The following is a 23363-nucleotide window of genomic DNA, read 5'->3' on the forward strand; positions in this document are numbered from 1 at the left end:
TCTAAAGAAGAATCCATTTCCTTGCTTTTCCTAATTTCTAGCAAGTGTCTACATTTCTTGGTTCATGGCCCCTTTCTTCATCATCAAAGCCAGCAACTTAACATCTTCCTTCCTCTCTGACCTCTGCTTCTGTCCTCATCACATCTTCTCTCTAGAACACTGACCCTCTTGCCTCTTTCTTATAAGGATCCTTGTGATTGCATTGGGCCACCCTAACAATCCAGAATAATCTCTGCATCACAAAATCCTTCACTTAATCTATCTGCAAAGTCCCTTTTACTATTTCAGGTACACATCAGATACATCAGGTTCATATTCAGGCTCTGGGGATTAAGAGGCAGACATTTCTGGAGGTCCATTATTTAGCATACCAAATGCAGATTGTGCTAATGGTGCATTACATATGATTCTGCAGAATATCATTCACATTACACACATCAATAAATACTTGTATTGATTATGACGTTTTTTTCTAACAGGTGGTAATAAAGTGTTTTTAAAAAGTGGTACCATCTTCCAATTAACACAAAGGTACCACATGAGTTAGCAGAAGCCCCATGGTCCAAAGTGATTAATATTTCAACACAGCCGTAAAGCACTGGGGTGAGGGAGGTCTGTATTGTAGAGGATTGAAGCCCTGGCAGAACTAACAAAAATAATAGCAAACATTCACTAAGTGTGTGCTATGTGGTATACAATGTACTAGACACTTTATATCCCTTATAATCCTTTGAATCTTTACAACTTCATGTGGTATTAATATACTGACCTAAAAAACAAACAACCTGAGACTCAGAGAGATTATTAATGTAACCTGGGCCACACAGCTGAAAGTGGTTAAGTTGGGAATTAAACCTAGGTATATGTGGATCTAGAACCTGGATACTTTCTGCTGTACCATGCTGCCTCCTCAGAGTGAGAGGATATAAAAATCAATTTGCTATCATTTTTTATACCTTGAGTTTCTGGAAGTCACACCAATCTTTGAATGCTAGGACAATGAATATTCCTGTGGCAATTTCAAGTAGCAGTTCTTCTGAATACTGGGTGATAGACAAGCAACCTGTATCTATACCCATCCAAGGAGAAATCATAGCATATACCCTAGTCTCTACTTCTTATGGACTAGAGTCTGTTTATTTTGGCTTGTCTAGTTACAATAACTAAAATGATCTGGCTCTGTTTCTAAGGCTCTCAGCACATCTGTCTGTCTTCCATTCCTACTCAGTCATTTTTAGAATTAGACCGCTCTTCCTTATTTCCTGATGATGAACTGTCCTAGCCAACCCCAGACTCTGTGTTCTCTATACTACACCAAATTGCCTAAGCCATAAGAAATGGTTAGGATGTGCATCTGAGAGCATAATTTTGTTATTAATAAAATCTTCCAAGATTAGCGGTAATCCCTATTCAAAGGGAGTTACAGAATAAACTCTTTATAATCTTTACTCCATTTTATGGAGCCCAATGTGGAGTTTCTGGGAGTATCTATCAGATTCCAAAACTGACTAGAGGCTTCCAAAACTCATTGCACTGAAGAGTTAATTCCAATTTCTGGAATGAATTCCTTAATGATGAATAAAGGCTAACACATCTCTGAAGATTTACACATTGCCATTATCATTAGAAACCTAGAACAATTAAATTATCTAGGATTCAAATTGGTTCTTCCAGTGATAGCTATGTGACCTTGGGAAAATTCTTCCATCTCATTTCTTCAGTTTCTTCACGTGTAAAACAAGGATGAGAGTCCCTACGTGACATGACAGTTTCAAGAGTTAAATGATGAACCAAACTACATAAAGTTCTTACACTGCTTGGCACATGGTAGGTGTATAATTATATGGAATAAACGTAAAGTATTTTTTTAGTCAACTTTTATTATGAATCTTTTCTTTATTTTTAGCATGATCTGATTTTCTCACAAAGACCTTCCCACATCATTACATTACTAAGAAGCCTGTACTGTCTAACGCTGAGTAAGATTACACTTCAAATTGAAGGCCTTTCTACATTCACTGCACCTGAAAGATTCTTATTCACTATGGACCCACTGATGTCAAATAAGATTAAATCATACTGAAAGCATACTCACATTTTTAATGTACACAGAAGATCTTGCCTTTATCAATCATTTGACAATAGCTAAGACTTACCCTCTAATTGAAGACTTATTCATTATGATATAGTTTCTCTTCACTATGAATTTACAGTGATAAACAAAGATCTCCTTCCACCTCCATTACAAATTTTCTGATGTTCAATAAGCACTGATATCACCAAAATCCCTTTCCTACATTCATTACATACCATAAGGTTTCTTTGCACTGTCCATTCTTTTATGCTTTGTAAGGTCTGACCTTGATCTCCAAGCCTTCCCACAGGCATTGCAAGCATAAAGTTCTTCTCCCCTATGAACTCTCCTAGGTTTAAAAAAGTCTGAGCTTGTCCTGAAGTCTTTCCTATAGTCATTACATTCACAGGGTTTCTCTCCACTATGCACTTTCATATGACTGAAAACACCTTATTACCCACTGCCATTTCTCTCACATTGGGAAAGTCTTCCTACCCTACGAAATCTCTGGTGTTGAAAGAGAATTAAATCATGCCTGAAGGTCGTCTCCCCATGTTTTCATAGCCATAGGAATAAGTTCTCAGGTGTGAATCCTCAGATGTCAAATAAGCCTGACATCATGATAAAAAATTTCTATACTCATTACCTTCACAGGGTTTCTCTCTACTATGGGCACTCTGAGGCATTGACCTTGAACACTGACAAAAAGGGTTTTAGACATTAATCATACACATAGGGCTTCTCCCCATTGGAGATTTTCCAGTGTCTCACAAATTCTAAAACCTTTGCAGTTGTGGTCCTATAAACCACACCTCTATGATCTTTCTCCCAGGGGTTTTCCTCATATAGAAACACCTAGCTCAGTCTTTCCTCAGTCAATGCACTCAAAGTCTTTCTCTTTGGTAGGATTACTTTTTATAAGTGGCAGTACTGTACCCGCAACATATTTCCCCAGAAAAAAAATGAATATGTTCGGTTCTTGCCTGACAAACTTTCTTGTAGCCTATGTCATCACATGCCAAATCTCCACAGAAGAGACTGACGAACTGGCCTTGGATTCTGGATCTACAACATTCTTTAGAATTTCTTTCTTTTCTTTCTTTCTTTCTTTCTTTTTTTCTTTCTTTCTTTCTTTTGCTGTTTGATTTAAAATTTTTATGAATATAATTTATTGTCAAATTGGCTTACATACAACACCCAGTCTTCATCCCAACAAGTACCCTCCTCAATGCCCATTACCCATTTTCCCTCTCCCCCACCCACCATCCCCCCTCAGTTTGTTCTCTGTATTTAAGAGTCTCTTGTGGTTTGCCTCCCTCCCTCTCTGTAACTGTTTTTTCCCCTTCCCTTCCCCCGTGGTCTTCTGTTAAGTTTCTCAAGATCCACATATGAGTGAAAACATGTAATATCTGTCCCCTGACATTTCACTCAGCATAATATCTTCCAGTTCCATCCAAGAATTTCAACTTTTTCTGAAATTTCCCTCTTTGAACTAGATACTATTCTTCATCAAAATCTCATCAACTAAATGATAGGCTCATATACAGAAATAAGCAAAGAACATGAGTAAACCATTCACAAAAAAATGCAAAAAGATAATAAATACATGAAATAGCCCACCTAGAAAAAAAGGGACACTTTTCTGCCCCTACAGTTACAACAATAATGATAATAATTACTGTAACTATCTACCAAGTACATACCAACTACATACACTTCACCAAAATATATTACCTATATTTCACATGGAAACCTTGAGACAGAGGTAAGTATTATTATTCAAATTGTATACATGAAGAAACTGATGTCAAAGAGGAGAACTGACTTACCCAATATTTTAGAGTTACTAAGTAGGGGAACTGAGTGTCAATTCAAGTGTGTCTGGCTCCAAAGCTCCTGTGTTTTCCGCCATGTCAAGGTGTCTTGTGGGCATTCAACCAACCAAAATTCCAAAACTACCCTAACACTATCTAACAAAACTATAAGTTCTCAAGCTCGTACCTGTCTCATTCTCCCTTCTTTGCTCACCCAAGAGAATTTCTTCCTGGATCCCTTTGTCCTTAGCTCTTTCCAAATTCAGCTGGGAATGCATGTTGATCAACTGTGGAAAATCCCACAGTCGAAAAGGAAATAAAACTTTGTGGTTAAAGCTGGGGTACTGAATGTCCCTAAATTCAGTTCTGAAAGGCACAGGGTAGGTGGTAGAAGAGGGTCTCTTATATATTAGGATGTCTCAGAAATAGGCATGGATCTCTGAAAAAGACATAGAAATGCAGTGTTCCCTAGGAGCAAGAGAGAGAGTGCTGACCTTGAGGGATTAAAAAACGAGTAAGAAAAACACACTGAGACATTTACTCTCCTCCTAGAAGAAAAATGTCCCATATTCCAGGAACAAAACAATGGAATCCAAAGGATGCAGTACATTGAATGGGTCAAGCACACAGGCTCCAGGGTTGAACAGAGCTGGGCTCATATTCCAATATTACTACTTACTTGCTATGTGACCTTAGGCAAGTATCTTTACTTTTCTGAGTACTGGATGTTTCCTCTATAAAATAAAGAAAAGAAAACTCACAAGCTAATGAGAAGTTCTGAGCCTAAACCTAATCTCAAAGAAAATGTAGGAAAAAGTTGTAGGAAATTTTCCTAATTCTGGTAATTGCCCATGAGGTAGTTTGGACAAACCCTCAAGCTGAAAACAAACAAAACAAAATCTTAATGAAAAACCAACATCTACTTAAAAACAATAAAAATACAGGGCAATAAAAATATGGAAACATCAGGACAACAGCAGGGGGAAAGGGGAATCTAGAGAAATAGATATGCAAGGAGGCAATTTCTGTCCTTAAGGCATTTTTCCATTCCAAAAAAAATTTAACTTTCATTTTAGTTGTTTCAAATTCAAAGGAGACAGATTAAAGTCCAGAACTACACAGAGAAGAAAACTAACAGGAGACTCTTCCTACAACAAGCGGGATCCTCAAAAGGCCTACGTTCCCAAGGGGTGGATGAATGGAAGCAGGCCATTTTGAAGCTTAGACTAAATTACATGACTTGCCCTGGGGATCCTTGAGCCTTGAATTTGATAAAGAAGCCAAACAGCAGGATGAGCTGATGATAGAAAAAACTTAAACACTGGGGTTAGCAAACACAAACTATAAGATACCTATTTTCCTACAGACAAAGAAGTAAATAACAAACTTGAAAATATTTCCAAGCATCAGGAAACTATAACAAGTGGTATATCACAATTAAAACTAATCAAATTTTTTGAAGAAAAACACAGTGCGTCAAATGAAAAACCCAAGGAATAGCTTTAATCAACAGATTAAGAAAATAATTTGTGAAAATTATTACAGTACAAAATGAGAAAAAGGTACAGAAAAGAGTATTAAAGACTCAAACTGCTCTCATTCACTAAATGGGTGTCAGGGCCTTGTGAAAGTGATCACACTGAATCTTAATTACTTTATAAGGCACAAAGCATACAATTTCATTGATAACAAATAAATTTTTTTTCAGCCCTTTCTCTACTTTCACAAGCAAAATTGGGTTCCAGATCTGCTTTTGACTTAAAATTAGTTAATGGAATTCCAGAGCCTAACTTTACAAATACAAATCTTTGCAATCACCAAAAGGAAACTCAAAGAGAGATGAAGGCTCTGTACTCTCTTTCCTGGAGGTGTGGAGGGGTGGAAACCATCTTGCTTCCTAAGAATAATGTGCAAAGATCTAGAATTCAAGTCCCTCTCAATGTCAACAAAATCCAATATTTTTCCACTACATCTTGCCGTCCCTCAAACTCCTTGGAGTGTCATAGAGAGGAAAACGCATTCAAATGTATTCCTCAAATGATCCACAGCGACACAAAGACCCCATGTTTGTGAGATTCTCTACCTTCTTTGCTTTAATTCAATGTTCGTAGTAAGCAACAAGCTGTTTTCTTAGTTTGACTTCCCAAGTATCCTAATATTGGAACTGACATGCCCTGGAGAGAGGACCTGAGTGTTCTGGTCACTAGAAAGTATGTATTAGTGTAGAATGGGTGTATTTTTCTTTCTATATCTATTTTAGTCTCAGCACATTAATTTGTATATATTTGTCTATCACCAAGTTTCATTTCAGCATTTCACCAAATCCTGGACTGCAGTTAATTAACTGAAATATCACCACCCTAAAGGCTCTTCTATTAAGTTCTGTTGGAATTTCCAAATAAAGGTAATTTCCTTTCTTTGATAACTTCAACAGTATTTATACATAAAACACCACTATTTAGAGTATGAATCTTCAGAGATGTTTCAGTAAAAACTGTTTCAGAAAAGAAATTCTATTTTATTTTATACAGAATGATATCAATCTTTGGAGGTACAAGGATTGAAAGGGGGAAAAATTACAATTATTCACAAATCACATTAACGAGCCAAAACCACTTTGTAATAATTCATTGAGCTGTAGAGTTATGATTTACATACTTTTAAGTATATTTTATATAAAATTTATATAAAAACTCAACAAAACCTATAAACAACAATTGGACCTGAGAAAGAGGTAAGCACAATGGATCTAAGAACGATACACCAGAATCAAGCACTCCCATACACCAGTCACAATCAATTACAAAATGTAATTTAAAAATATCAGTGAGAGGAACAAAAGCTTATCAGGGACACAGAAATATGTCTAAACAAAATATGCATGAGACTCTTATGGAGAAAACTATAAAACTTTCTTTCAAAGACATTAAAAATACCTAGATAAAAGATGAACCACCTTCATTGTTGTAAAGATGCAACCAAATCTACATATCGATATATAGAAAGAAGTTCTTATAAAAATTTCCATGTTTCTTAAAGACCATGTTAAGCTTACCTTAAAAGTCATATGGAAAAGTAAAGAGCAAAAAGTATAGTTTTGAGGAAGAGGAATAAGGAAAAGGGTCTTTCCCTACCACATATTAACATGCATTGCAAAGCTATAGTAATTAACAGTGTAGAACTAGTATAAATATAGACAAATAGACCAATGAAACAGAATGGAAAGGCTAAAAGCAGACCTATACATCTATTACAATTTGGTATATGTCAGATACAACATTGTAAATCTGTGGAGAAAGAATAGATTTAAGTAAATAATCCTGAAACCACTGATAAATCATTCAGAAAAAAAAATTAAGTATGTTCTCCTTATTATACAATATACAAAAATAAAATTCCAAGTGGATCATAAAATTGTGAAAACCAAATTATAAAAGTTTTACAGGGGAATATAGTAGAATACCTTTAGGAAATCAAGGTAAGAAAGAATTCCTTAAACAAGGTGAAAACATGGCATATGTAGAAAATGATAATTTCATGGCATACTGAGGAAAGTGGAAGAGACTGCTCTTTCATGAGGGTTAAGGTTATCAATATTACATCTAAATTTAACCATTTGTGAAAATATTCATTCCTACTTGAACTCTTTTCCTTAGCTCTATTATATCAGAGTGGCCTCTCAACAGCCCATTTCTTCAGGTACTTCCCAAGCTCAAGGCTAGATGGCATACCCAGGCAGCTACTATACACAGTCTAATGACCACTTGCTCTCTGGTCCCCACACTCAGACGATTCTCATCCACTGCCAGATTAATGGCTACTTCCATGCAAAATTAATTTCTTAACCTGGTGCCTTCCAGGAGACCTTCTCCCAGCCTCTAGAATGCATTGGAGGAACCTCTTCCTTCATGTTTCTACTGAAAGTACCACATCCGGGTCTCCCCTCCATCATAGCACTTCCTGTTGCAATGTCTGTGCCTATCTCATCCACTAGATTCAGTAGAAAATACATCTAATTTAACTATGTCCTCAGTATCCAGCAGAGTCTAGATCACTACATTTTTGCTTACTTAATTGATTAATTAATTAATGGTGTATCTAATTTTTTTAGGGCTACTCTATATTTCCCACTAGTGTCCTAGCACTTCTGACACTCTCAGACTGTGTACCTTTCCCCTCTTACTTTCTATGACATCCCCCTTTATTCATGCACACTTCTTATCTACCAAGGCCCTGGAAAAATATTTTCCTGATAGCCAAGAAGGCAAACAGAAGGCATGAAAAGTAGTGAGCTATGCTCATTTCCCCTGGAAGCGATCGCTTCCTGTTCTCCTTCCCACCTGGAATCTTTCCTTTGTGACCTGTAGAATCTCTCTCCTTGAAAAAGAAGCTTACCTATATCCTTCAGTGATTTTTAGAACACCCCCTTCACCTAGCCATAGATAAAATAGTGCTCTCATAAGCCTGCTGATTCTCCCACACCCCTGGTGTCAACATTCCCAACTGGTAAACCACAGCACACTAGTATTCCAAACTTGTTAGTAACACACTATTCAAGCAGTATCTGTGAGATGGACATCCTCAGGTAGGCTGCCATGTGATACAGAGCAGAGCACAACATGTAAAAGGTAACAAGGCTCGTATAGTGCCCAACTGATGATAATAATAAAAAAATATGACATGTTTTCTAGAATATCTTTCCTTTGCGAATATGTGAGGGACTGTAGTCAAGGCATTAAACCACCTGACACAAATAGCAGCCAAAGGATGAAAGGATATCAAGTGAAGAGCTACAACAAACATGCCACTGTTTTCAATGACATTATCTTGAAAATTCAAATTCTCAACATGAAGAAAGAAAGCAAAAATAGTAACAGTAGTTAAAAGTAAAGAAACAGTGAAATAAAATATAAAATAAGCATCTCATAATGGTAAATATGCTAATACGTTATTTTTTGTGAAATAACTAAAAAATACAGTCAGGCCCAAGAAGTACATTAAATACTAATTGTAATTAAAGTTTAGAATTATTTGTTATTCCATTATTTATTTCAAAATAAAAAAATCAATAATACATACGTATAATATTTCACATCTTCACATAGAACATTTTGTCAGTTTTCTGAAAGTTGATAAACTCATAATTTTTAATCACTACAAGCACTTCTACCAAACCGTGAAATTCTGGGAAGGAAATAAACAAGCCAGGGCCCTCCCTAAGGAAAGGCTCCTTAACAGATAGACTCTGAGACAAAAAGAACAAGGAGGGAGTTGGTTAAATGGCTAAAGATAGTTGTTCAAGGACCCTCCAAAGACACAGGGTCATCTAAGCCACTAAACCAGTCTTTATATTCTGCCATCCACAGATGCTGGTTATCTCTGATAATAACTTCCTGGTTTTGATTCTTGACTCCAGAGTCTGAAGAAGAGGCAACTGACTCAGAGTCCCCCTACACAACCCTTGGCTAATTGCTAAGATCAATTGTTTGGACCTCCCAAGAAGGAGGAGCATTGCAGGATAATAATCAAGCCTCCTTCATTCTCAAATGGCCTCAGAGGCTGGGCAAACACACTCAATTCTGGGGCCCAATTCTTGGACCTTAAGATCCTGGGAAAGATAAGACCAAACCAAGGTTTTCCTATGGAAGCCCTCTGATGCAGCTAAGTGTAACTGTTCCAGGAGAAATGTGAAACAGTAACCAAGTCCCCCATATCCACAGTAAATCATAGGTCCTGGCTACCCCGATCAACTCCAAGCCACAGTTTTCTGGCCTCAAAACTGTGGGGGGAGAAAATACCAAAGTATAAATCGACATATATCTCAAAGTCAAAACTGGTGCAATCCTTTTGGAAATCAGTTTTCCATTATCTAATGAAGTTGAAGGGATGCACAAACTATTACCAAGTAATCTGTCTCCCAGATATATATCTTAGAGAAACACATGTACATGTGCAACAGATGTGTACAAAAATGTTCTTAGCAACACTATTCACAACAACCAAAAAAAGAAGGCAATCCAAATGTTCATAAACAGTAAAATGTATAAATAGGTATTTATGTGCACACATGTCTATACACACAGGCAAAGCAAGCAAAGAAGTGATTACCATAAAAGTCAAGTCAGGATAAATGGTTACCTTTGGGAGAGAGACAGAATTAAGAATGGAGGCTTCTGGATAACCTGCAATGTTCTATTTTGGTTTTGGAAGGTTCTTTTATAGGTGTTTATATTTATTCACTTTGTTATTTTTTAAATGTTTATTTATTTTTGAGAGAGCACAAGTAAGAGAGGGGCAGAGAGAGAGGGACAGAAGAACCAAAGTGGGGTCTGCATTGACAGGCTGACAGCAGTGAGCCCAGTGTGGGGCTCAAACCCACGAACCGTGAGACCATGAACTATGCTGGAGTTGGATGCTCAACTGACTGAGTCACCCAGGTGCCCCTATAATTATTCACTTTAGTGTACATTTACATTTTATGCAACTTTCAGTATTTTTGTTATACTGCACAATTTTTTTTTTTTTTTTTAAATTTTTTTTTTTTCAACGTTTTTTATTTATTTTTGGGACAGAGAGAGACATAGCATGAACGGGGGAGGGGCAGAGAGAGAGGGAGACACAGAATCAGAAACAGGCTCCAGGCTCTGAGCCATCAGCCCAGAGCCTGACGCGGGGCTCGAACTCACGGACCGTGAGATCGTGACCTGGCTGAAGTCGGACGCTTAACCGACTGCGCCACCCAGGCGCCCCTATACTGCACAATTTAAGAAATATTTTTTAACGTTTATTTATTTTTGAGAGACAGAGATAGAACACGAGTGGGGGAGGGGCAGAGAGAGAGAGAGAAAAAGAGAGAGAGAAAGAGAGAGAGAGAGAGAGAGAGAGAGAGAGAGAGAGAGAATCTGAAGCAGGCTCCAGGCTCTGAGCTGTCAGCACAGAGCCCGACACAGAGCTCGAACTCACAGACTGTGAGATCACGACCTGAGCTGAAGTCAGACGCTCAACCAACTGAGCCACCCAGGTACCCCAAGAAATATTTTTTTAAAAGGAAGACTCCAGGGCCTTCCTATGGAACTCCCTTAAAGCATATGTTCTCAACCTTTCTGACATGAGGAATATTATATAAAAAGCATCCACCTCTTTCTGTAAAAGCTATGGGATTGGCTATCCATATTCATTTGCAATGGGATTTTTGGAAACACACATCTGGGCAAGCCAGGGTCCTACCAGCAGTATTATTTCCCTTAAAGTTGCTAAGGGCAGTTGTTCAAGTCCCTCCAAGAATAGAAATCAATATGGAGGGATATCTTAGCTCCCCTTACATTCAAGATTTTACTACCAGTCCTTTCCTGGCACCTAACCCTGGTAATTGCCCCCCCCCCACAAAAAGGCAGAGACAAAGACAAAAATGTAACAAATAAAGCCAGGGCCATCCAAGGGATCTACTGCTAAACTGGTTAAGGGCAACAACTCATGCTAGCCATTGCTGCTCCCATTCCCTAAATCTTCCTCCCTGCTGTGAAAATCTCTGTTCCTTTGATTACCATGACATCTGTCTCTCATCTATACTCACCCCATCCACAAAATATAGCATCTTCCTTGTCTTCCTCTCAACCCTTAAACTCTTTTTCTTCCCCAGTATCTTTGATGATCTTATGGCTAACCTGTCCATCACCCCAGCTTCACAGTTCTTTGACCTCTTCTATTCCAACTCACCCACCCACTAAACCTTGTCATCATCCAGAACTACCTTTCCTCTGAAATCTTAAGCTCCAATAACCTACTTTGACCACGATTTCTTGTCTGCCATATCACCTTGTTAACTTCTACTCTTTGAGCTTTGAAATTTCTATACAACTTCTCCCACACCCAACCATATATTCACACAGCTTCTCTTTCTCTGGATCCACAGAATGAATCTTCCTGAGAATATACTCTTCCCTGATTAGATTAGATCCCATGGTCTATAACCTGAACAAATCTCATCAGTAACCTCAACAACTTACTTATTTAGCCCCTCAGTCATCACCAGCACATTTACAAGTCTAAAATCAAGCCCAATGTTTGCCTTCCTTGCTCCTACTTCTTGGCAGCTGAATATATCTGGAAAAAAAAAGACAAAACTAAACACACTTAATTTCCAACCTAGATAGGTACTCATTATTGCCCATCAATCTTTTTTCATTCAGTAAAGAAGGTTGTAACCTTCTCCTCTTTCCTCTGGCCCTGGCCATCCCCTCTCACACTCCAGAATGCCCTCGCTACCTTATTCACAGAGAATATAGGGGCACCAAGAAAGAAACTCCTCCTGTTTCTTGCCTTTCCAAAACTTCAAAAACATCCCCTTCTGATTCTCTGTAACTCCAAAGTCAGAAGTGATGTCCCTTCTCATGTTCATGGCTGGTACTTCACATGTTCTCAACACATCTTTTCCACATTTTGCTTCTCCAGTTATCCCCTCTCTCTCATACTATTTCTAACCTCTGGTTTTATCAGCTCCTCCCCTGTAGAACATATAAACCTGTTCAAATCTCTCATCCTAAAAATATACATGTACCACCTCTTATTTATTCTATTTTTCATAGACAGGATCTTTGACACCAAAGTCTACACTCATTTGATCAACACTTTCACCATTTACATTATTAGTCCTCTGCACATTAGCCTTCACTAACTCTAATCCATACATACTGCCCTCATTTCCCCTAAATCCCTAATCTAACAGAAAACTCTGAATCTACACCTTATATAACCATGTAAAGAAATTTCATGTTTTATATTAAAAAAGGTTTAAGATAGTAGTCTTAAAAGACAAACGCAATACATGTTCATTAGTATACAACAGTGCTTGGCACTCAGAAACACATAAAAGGAGATGTGTATCTTCATTACCATTCCACTCCACCAGAGATAACTGTTAGGGCTACCTTCCAACCTCTGGGAGAAGCTGAGTAATCATCTCCTCCTCATACTCTTAAATCCCAGGAAGAAGAGGAAGAAGAAGAATTCTCAGATTACTCAAGGATACACAACTGGGACGCAGTGCCAACTAGTGGAGCTTTGAAGAGGAAGACTACAATAAACGAAATTCTCACGTGGCCTGTTAAAAGAAAAAAAAATTATCCTGACACTTGTTAAAATGGTAAGATTATAAGAACTATTTTGAGAAGTGTCAAGACTATTGTAAAAGGGAAGAGAAAATAGACTCTACTTTGAATTAAGTAAGAACAGCTGGAAATCTATAGCCAAGGAGTAGATTTGGAGGGGGTAGGAGGTCAGTAGACAGAAAATTAAGAGGAGACATAAGGATAGGGGAATTCTTGCTAAACAGACTTAGAATTCTTGCTGAAGGCAAACCAGGATGATCACATATCAAATGTGGGGGGGGGGGTCTCATTAAATTTATTCAGCAGGATACTTTCTAAAACTAGACCAGACAGGCCAAAGACAATGCCCAAGGATGAGATCTAGTTGAAAAGAGGGCTCCGAGGGGCATGACTCACATTTGGTCAAGGAGGGAGTGCTTATTAGCCCTTTTCCACTTTTCAGTTGTCCTTGGGCAATACTTCTTCACTGAAATATACTCTGGTTTAGACCTGCTGTAATGGGACAGCCCCTGGATATATATGCACATATAGCTATGTACATGTGTATGCAGAGATCTATTTTATATACATATATGTCGTCTATATTATATTATCATATACAAAAAATTTCATGTTACACTGCACCCTACAAATGTGTGTATATGTATATTATGGATTATAATAGATTATAGTATATGTAATACATACACACATAACTTTCCCATACACTACACACACACATAGGGTGCAGAATGCAGTGTAACATGACATTATCTCTCTCCTGGACCACTATACCTCTCCCCACCCCCCCTTATCAGTATCCTACTGTCTCATTCTCACCCATTCACCCAGTGCATCATCAGTACATTACAAAGAGAACTGTGTATCTCATCTGCTTAAGACAATTCCATTGCTTCTTCCTCATAGGCTTCAGAGTGAAATCCTTGTTCTCTGACTTGACTTTTGGGGTGCTCAACATCCTGGCCCTTATCTATGTCTCTAGTTTCATTTCTCCTCTTCTACATAAAACTTACATTCCAGTTATAACCAACCACACATATGTTTTTCTCTGAATATATCAAGATCTCCCCCACCTCTTTCCAGTTTCCTTTGACTGGAACACCCTTCATAGCTCTTCTACCTTCATACTTCCTCTATTCACCCAGTATCAAGCATTATTTTCCTTTCCAAAGCATTTTCAGACGCCCCTTCTGTGCTACCCCACAGCTTACCACTTGCCCCCACTGTGTACTATGCCCACTACAGTACTTATCATACTCTTTAGACACTGTCTGTTCATTTACTCGTACCCTCACTATAATGAATCTTCATCAAGGACAGGAAACATGTCAGGTTTACCTTTACATCCCCTGTACCCAGCATAAGATCAAATACATGGTAGTGTGGTCTATAAATTTTTACTGAATGAATGCCTACATAAACAAACGAAAGCCATGCTTAGCTAATTATCAATGTAATGCTGGTGGAATCATTCACTTATATTCAAAATAGTAAGGAAAAGGGTCACAACAAAAGGCCACATAGCATTACTAAAAAAATAGTAATAATCCCCTGAGCACTCATATCTTGGTTTCTAAGTACCAATCCTTATTGAAGGAATACATGGCTCCTTGCAAAATGGCTGATGTCAGGACTGGGGCAGGGAATAAGCCTAAAATATCTTATGTCAGAAAGCAAGGAAGCCAAGATCTAATGAGATCATGTAAAGGATATAGGAAAAGTCTCCTAATTTCTAAAATGACACAGTTTGGGCATCAAAAATAAACCACAATGGGTACATAAAATACATAAAAATCCATGAATTCCTAATAATATTAAAGAAAACAATGAAATTCTCTAGGGAACGAACCCATTACTCCGATAAATGAAAAAAAAAAAATGCATTTATCCTGACTTTCTTTTTATAGAATACATTTGGGGACCCCGCCCCAAAAAAAGCTGATAAAGAGGTCTTTTTTCTGAAATAATTCCAGCTAATAAATGCAGAAGGATTGATAAAATTAGACCACTCTTTTTAAACTATTAGTAAAATAATGAATTTAGACAATTATCTTCAATGGCTGCTAAACAGGAGAAAGGTTGGTAGGAGATGCTACAATGGAGTTGGGATGCCTGGGTGGCTGCATCAGATTAAGCATCTGACTTTGGCTCAGGTCATGACCTCAGTTTGTGAGTTTGAGCCCTGCTTTGGGCTCCATGCTGACAGCTTGGAGCCTGGAGCCTGCTTCGAATTATGTACCTCTCTCTCTCTCTCTCTGCCCTTGCCTGGCTCATGAGTGCGTGCGTGTGCACACGTGCGCTCTCTCTCAAAAATAAATAAACATTTTTAAAAATTAAAAAAAAATGGAGATCAGGCTGACAACACCTGAAAACACAAATGAACCCCAGAATCAGTTAAAAATTTAAACCAGATATGATGAAATGCAATAGAAAGTGCATATCACTACTTGAAATGATTTTTTCCCTTAAAAAATAAGTCAGTCAGAGAAAGATGGATATCATATGATTTCACTCTTATGTGGAATTTGAGAAACAACAGATAAACATAGGGTAAGAGAAGGAAAAATAAGATAAAAACAGAGAGGGAGGCAAACCATAAGAGACTCTTAAACACACAGAACAAACTGAGGGTTGATAGGGGTGGGGGGATGGGTTAAATGGGTGATAGGCATTAAGGAGGGTACTTTTCAGGATGAGCACTGGGTGTCATATGTAAGAGATGAATCACTGGGTTCTATTCCTGAAGCCAAGACTACACTGTATGTTAACTAACATGAGAATAAAAAACTAAAAAAAAATTTTAAAAAGCAAAACAAAATACAAAATATAATAATAATTGAAAGTGAACCTAATAAATCTTCTAGTTCTAAATGCCAGTGAACAGAAACATGTAGATGGGAAAACAAAATGAATACCACCTGAAGGAAGCAATCATCTAAATCCATTTGTCGACACAATAAATGACTTAGTTTCTCTAACAAACCAATGGTCTTTAAAATGTGGAGGAGGGGTTGGCTATACAAGGTTTTAACAGGAAAACAGACTGAAGACAAAAATATCTTGTGGCCCTTGTTTAGATATAGATTTAACAAAGAAACTATACAAAGACATCTTTAAGAAAATCACAGAAATTTGAATATGAACTGGGTATTACATAGTATGAGAATTACTGTTAATCTTATTAAGTGTAATGGCTTATTGGTTACTTAATATAATGCACTTAAGAGTTAGAGATGTATAGTGAGTTATTTACCTGTGTAATGACATAATGTCTGAGATTGCTTTAAAATACTCCAGTGAAGGGGCACCTGGGTGGCTCAGTCAGTTAAGTGTCCCACGCTTGGTTTCAGCTAAGGTCATGATCTCACAGTTTTGTGAGTTCGAGTCCCGCATCGGGCTCCCTGACAGTGTGGAGCCTGCTTGGGATTCTCTCTCTCTCTTCCTCTCTCCCTATTTTTCTCCCCCTCCCCCACTCATGCTGTCTCTCTCTCAAAATAAACTTAAAAAAATTTTTAAACACCCCAGTGAAAAAGTGGGTGAGGAGAAAAAATCAAACAAAATCAGCAAAATGGTATTAATTGTTGAAGCTGAGAATGGATACATGCTATATCCTACTTTAAATATATTTGAAAATTTCAGTAATAAAAGAAAAAAAGAAGCCAATATCAGAGGCTCCAACTGGTTCATTCTAAACTGGACAGTTTGAGCAACAGAAGAAATAATGACTGCAATGGATTGAAAAGTACCAAATATATAAATATCCACAAGTTCAACAAAACAGGGAAAATGACAACAAAAAATCTCAAAAACTATAAATATACATTAATCTAGGTTGGGTGATGCTTTTGAATACCAGCCATAAGAACGATATTCTGCATTTTATAATTAATAGATCCCTCAGCAGAATTTCTTCCTCTCCCTATCTCTTTATGATTTGAGTTTTACTTTCATTCTTTTGTATTTGATATGATACAGTGATAAGAGCAAGGGATTTCATATTATAGAACTATGCATTTGAATGTGAATGGTCTTTGAAGCTTTATGATTGAACAAGTTTCTTAACCAAGTATGATTCCTTTCCTTTCCTGTAAAATGGAAGAATATGTACATCATTACTCTTTTTTTTGTTTTGATTAAATTAAATAATATATATATATATATATATATATATATATATATATATTGCCTGATAAAAAACAGAACCTCAGTAAACGCTGCTTGTGTATTTGTGTATTTTTTTTAAAGAAATACCAGCTATAAAAGGGTCATTGAGGAAAAAAAGAAATTTGAAAATGGATTAAGTGTTAGGGGATATTAGGAAATTATTGTGTCCCTTATATTAGGAGATGAACGCTGAGATATTTAGGTGTAAAATGCCATGATATTAAGTGCTATCTCAATCAAAATGCCAAGAAGAATTTTTGTGGAAACTGACAAGCTGATTCTAAAATGCAAATGGAAATTCAAAAAACCAATTTGGCATTATTGAAGAAAAAGAACAAAACTGTAGAACTAAATGACTGTATATAAGGTATATTATAAAATGACATTAATTATGACAGTGGTACTTATACAAGGATAGAGAAGTAACCCAAACTGAACAGAATTCAGAAACAAACCCACATATATAACCTAACCGTTTGATTTATCAAAAATATGATGCTATAGAAGGGAAAGAATGATCTTTTCAGTAAGTGATACTGGGTTGATTGGATGTCCATTTTGACATACAAAAAAGGGAGGGGACCTTTACTCATACCCATAACTCATACTGAAAACATACACAAAAATCAATTACAAATAAATTGTGAATACAAATGAGAGATTAAACAATAACACAACACAGAAAAATGTCTTCATGGCCTTGAAAAAGGCAAAGATTTTTTAACAAAACAAGCACTAGCCATAAAGGGGAACATTATGAAATTGAACAACAATACTAAAATTGGGATAGTTCATCAAAAGACACCATTAAGAAACTGAAAATGCAAGCAACTGAGATCTGCAATAAATATAACAAAATATTAACATCCTTAATTAAAAAGATCTCAACAAATCAGTAAGATAGTCCAGGAGAAAAAGTGGTCAAAGATTGAAAAGGTATCTCATAAAAAGATATCCAGGCCAACAAACATGGACAGATGTAAATTTATCATCAGATCTGCAAATTAAAATAATAAGATACCATTCATAACCACTAGAATGGCTACTTTTTTTCCTTAAAAAGTAAAGACAATGACAAGTGTTGACAATATTCTAGAGAAAGTAGAACTCTTAAAGATTTGTACTGAGAGTTTTATAGTACAGGCATACCTCAGAGAACTTGTAGATTCGGTTCTAGACCACCACAATAAAGTGAGTATCACAATAAAGCAAGTAAAATGAATTTTTTGGTTTGCCAGTGCATATAAAAGTTATGATTACACTACACTTTAGTCTATTAAGTATGTAATAACATTATGTCTAAAAACGTATATACTGTAATGAAAAAATACTTCATTGCTAAAAAATGCTAACCATCATCTGACTTTCAGAAAGTCATAATCACTTTGAAAAAGTTTGAAATATTTCAAGAATTACCAAAATGTAACACAGAGACATGAAGTGAGCAAATGTTGTTAGAAAAATGATGCCGAAAGACTTGTTTGACTCAGGATTGCCACAAACTTTCAATTTGTAAAAAACAGTACCTGCAAAGTGCAATAAAGCAAAATGCAATAAAACAAGGTATGCCTGTACAACCATTGTGGAAAACTAGTTGACAGTCTCTACTAAAGCTAATCATATACATAACTTAATTCAGCAATTCTTCTCTTAGGTATATGCTCAACAGAAATATGTACATATATCACCAAAAGTCATATACTATAATGTTCACAAATGTTTACAAGCCAAAAATATAAACAAACAAAATGTCCATCTATTATGATATGTTCAAACAATGGAATACATACCAATGAGAATGGAGGAATTACCACCATTCCCAATAATATGAATGCATCTCAAAAACATACTACTGCACCCAATAATATGGATGAATCTCAAAAACAAAATCTTAAGCCAAAGAGGTCAGGCACCAAAAAAAATAATGATTTACTACCATATTTTTATAAAGTTCAAAAACAGGCAAAATTATTATACAGTGATAGAAGCAAGGATTGTGGCTAATTGGGAGTTTAGATGTGACTGGAAGGGAATACATTCAAGGGCCTTCAGATGCTAATCATGTTCTATTTCTTAATTTGGATGCTGGTTACACATGTGTATTTACATTAAAAATGCCTTGAGCCATACACTTTTGATACATGTACCTTTTTGTGTATATTTAAGTTTATTTAAAAATAAAGTCTGCACTCCTATGAAGAATTTAAGATACAAAACAGATGAACATAAGGGAAGGGAAGCAAAAATAATATAAAAACAGGGAGGGAGACAAAACATAAGAGTCTTAAATACAGAGAACAGAGGGTTGCTGGAGGGGTTGTGGGAGGGGGGATGGGCTAAATGGGTAAGGGGCATTAAGAAATCTACTCCTGAAATCATTGTTGCACTATATGCTAACTAACTTGGATGTAAAATTAAAAAATAATAAATAAAAAAAAATAATAAAGACTGCAAATCTCAAATGGTTCAACCAAAATATATAGATCAGAAAATAGATAAACAATTATGCCTTAATTTTAAAAATGAATGGATGGAGGGGCGCCTGGGTGGCTCAGTCGGTTAAGTAGCCAACTTCAGCTCAGGTCATGATCTCACGGTTCGTGGGTTGGAGCCACACGTCGGGCTCTGTGCTGACAGCTTAGAGCCTGGAGCCTGCTTCTGATTCTGTGTCTCCCTCTCTCTCTGCTCCTCCCCTGCTCATGCTGTCTCTGTCTCTCAAAAATAAATAAACGCAAAAAAAAATTTTTTTTAAATAAATGGATGAATGGATGGTTAAGAGTGAGCAAGTGAGTGAACAAGTGAGCTAATATGGCAAAAGTTAACAACTACTGAATCTAGGTTTAGAGTATAAAAGTATTCATTGTACTCTTCTTTCAATTTATGCTTGTTTAAATTAATTAAAAAATGTTCAAGTAAAAAGAGTCACTACACCTCTCAGCTCTTAATATTTATAGTTAGGAAGTAATTCAAGCTCCTGATATAATCTGATTTATTAAAGGAAATTTTTAAAAATGAAATTTCTATACCCAGATTATGTCTTATAAAATAATAAAATAGTCCATATATTTTGTACTTCTCATTAATAAACAGCTAAAGAGACACAGACAAAAGACAAAGAAAACCAGGCCAGGACTGAGTGTCTCACAGACCTTACCTCCATGAATTCCACCACCAATATCAGGTTACTATCCACCTCTGAGTCTTGGTTTTATCAACAGTAAAATGACAATGATAGTACTGACCTTATAGGGTGGTTCTGAAATTTGGGGGCCAACTATATTTAAAAGGTTGCCTGTACAGACAGACAAGTATTAAATTCATTCCAATTTAACATATCAAACATTTGTGGGTAAAATATCATGAACACACAGCAGTAAGAGCACTGAGAAAGGCAAGCAAATATGCTGTAGGATAGCACACAGTGCACCACAAACAAACAGACTGAGGAAGATGTGAGGATAGATATAGAGATATCTTCCTAGAGGGGCTGGTAACTGACAATATACCTAACTGGATAGCAAGAAGCTAGCCAGGAGAAAAAGAATGAGAAATTTATGTGATTGGATTAGGTCATTTGAGTATGCAGATCGCTGCATTAAAGCTGTGCAGAAAAGTGACCACAGACAAAGTGTGTGGGGGGGGAGCCAAATGAACAACAAATGCAGACACTGACATAGATACATCCTGTTTTTCCCACTAACATCTATATAGTTTGTGCTCGCACCTCCTTTAGGTTTGTAGTCAAAATGCTGCCTTACCACGGAGGTCTTCCTAACCATCCAATTTAAAATAGTACATCCCCTCCCTATCACAACTTATTCATATTTATTTTAATCATTTATTGTCTCTCAATTATAGTTTTTAAAACTTTTTATTTTCCAATTGTATTCTCAGTGTTTAACACTGTCTGACACATAAAAGTTATTCAATAAAAAATTCTTGCATGAATAAATAATGGTTGCACAGTGGGTTGAAGCCATGTGACATTTAAATGGTGTGTAATTATGATTTGAATAGAGAATACAGAGACATCAGCAATACCCTTCCCAAAAGTTCCTAAGTGTTTTGGTATCACAACATCTCTGCCTCATCTTTTTATAAAAGAACTGAAAACTATTCCTGGCCTAGAAAAAAGAATTACTTATTCTTACACTTATTTTGGCAAGTGTAACACAGTAGCTACAGGAGAAGGGAGGAATAAATTACTTGTTCAAGGAGATCTTTGGTTAAATTCCTCTTTAGAGCCTGAAAAATCTTGACCCTCATTATAAGTTTAATGATCATTCCCCCTCTCTTGGGTAAAAAAATGGAAATAATAGATTGTGATTAACTAATGTTCTCCCAAGACAAACACGATAAATGTAACAGAAAAATACATTTGACCTTGCACCAAATAGATAATACTTGCAAAGTTCCCAGGAAAACTGAAAAATCTGCCAGTTCGCTGTTCAATGTTGCTACCAGAGACCAGAAAAGGATTTGCATAATAAGCATAACTCAAATGAAAAAATAAATTTGTGATTGGATGTCATATATTCCAATGATTTCTGATCTATGACAAGTTCTAAAGGAGATGGAAAAGCTTCCACCCTCAAGAGATGACACCAGATTACAGGAAAATCCACTAAGTTTGCCCCCATAAAAATGTGGGGATTCAGTTCTATGCCAATTTTTTTTTAACGTTTATTTATTTTTGAGACAGAGAGAGACAGATCATGAACGGGGGAGGGTCAGAGAGAGAGGGAGACACAGAATCAGAAACAGGCTCCAGGCTCTGAGCAGTCAGCACAGAGCCCGACGCGGGGCTCAAACTCACGGACCGCGAGATCATGACCTGAGCTGAAGTCGGCCACTTAACCGACTGAGCCACCCAGGCGCCCCCCAAATTTTTTTTTTAATGTCACGAATAGACGGTTAAAAATCAGTGCAGTATCTGATGTGTAATTTTGTTTAGAGTAAAAATAAACACAATAATAATAATTTGAACAAGACCCTATGTCTCTTAAGACTCTAAAATTTCTGCCACTGTTTATTTTTAAGAACAAAAACAGCGTTGACCCTGAAACTGAAGCCACACCTGGTTTTGGAAAGTATATAGTTTAATGGCCTCTGCAGGAGGGAGACAGAATGGATCAGAAACTTTGTGCAGCAAGGAGGGGGGTAGAGTACCAGGGATGAAGGAAAAGGAAGAATGTAGATTAAGAGTGGCAGAACTGGATTGCAAAAGTTTTGAGGCTAAAGGGGGGCGGGGAAGAAGGTGGGAGTAAGAGGTAGGAAAAGAATCTGTGGTAGAGGGAATGGCTCAGGCTCAGAAAAATCAGGAAGACGATCTGGAATAATGAAGAGAGGTGAAGAATGACCAGGGAAAAAAGGACTACAAGAGTCAGAAAGGGGAGGGGATGACAGCCGGCCATCTTCGGAGTAAGGGAGAAAAGATTGGCGAGCAGAGCCATACTCGTCAGAAACATCTTTCACAGAATGTACTCGGGATGAATTCTTCGTTCCATCCCACGTTATAGGAAGGAGGAAAGCTTCCCCGAGGTGTTTAGGGATTCACTTGCGAAAATTATCAGTCTTCCTTTACACTCACCTTGGTGAAGAAAACCGCGACGCAACGACAGCGTGACCGGAAGTGTTATTTTCTTTCTTTGAGCTGAAGATTTAACTTCCGCCACCACGCCCCCTTTACTCAAGCAACTTCCCGTGCCTCTCTAGCAAGCTCTTGGAATACTTTATCGCTATGGCTCTCTTGTCAGATCAGAAACTGGGTAGTATTGTAAACCGGCTGGGAGGGGGACTCGGTAACTTTTTACAAATCCTAGTTCTAGTCATCCCAGGAACTGCAGTATTTCAGTCAAACCCCACTTATCCAATTTGTCATCTCGCATTCCTAACCCTTAGTCCCTTAACTCTTGGATGTCAACAGTTACATATTTGCTATACTGGTTTACTGTTTTCTGGCATACCATGTTGAAAACAAAGTTTATTTTTATTAGTGGCATACTTTGATTTCAAGATTAAAAAAAATCTTAAATATGAATCATTTTTGTCTCGGAATTGTATCCAAAGAGTTACATGCTGTACTCAAATTTCAAAACAAATAAAGGTAAACTCATTTAGAAAGAATTCTTGTATGCTTATATACCACCACCCCAAGAAAACGAAGAAAATGACAACTGACAAAAAGTTTCAGTAATAAAATAA

The 23363-nt window shown here is 36.9% G+C and overlaps 1 protein-coding gene across 2 annotated transcripts in view; it reads right to left on the reverse strand.

Annotated features, from left to right (window-relative positions):
* Positions 1-22815, reverse strand: part of MAGED1 (MAGE family member D1) — a 55102-nt gene extending 32287 nt beyond the window's left edge. Inside the window, exon 1 of one of the 2 annotated variants that reach the window (XM_081793566.1) lies at positions 22750-22815. The gene's annotated coding sequence lies outside the window, so the exon portion shown is untranslated. The remainder of the gene's footprint in view (positions 1-22749) is intronic. The other variant, XM_081793564.1, reaches the window with a different exon arrangement.
* Between the last annotated feature and the right edge of the window lie 548 nt (positions 22816-23363).

This window comes from Panthera onca, chromosome X, assembly GCF_046562875.1.
Source record: "Panthera onca isolate mPanOnc1 chromosome X, mPanOnc1 haplotype 2, whole genome shotgun sequence".
In the NCBI taxonomy this organism is placed as follows: Eukaryota; Metazoa; Chordata; class Mammalia; order Carnivora; family Felidae; genus Panthera; species Panthera onca.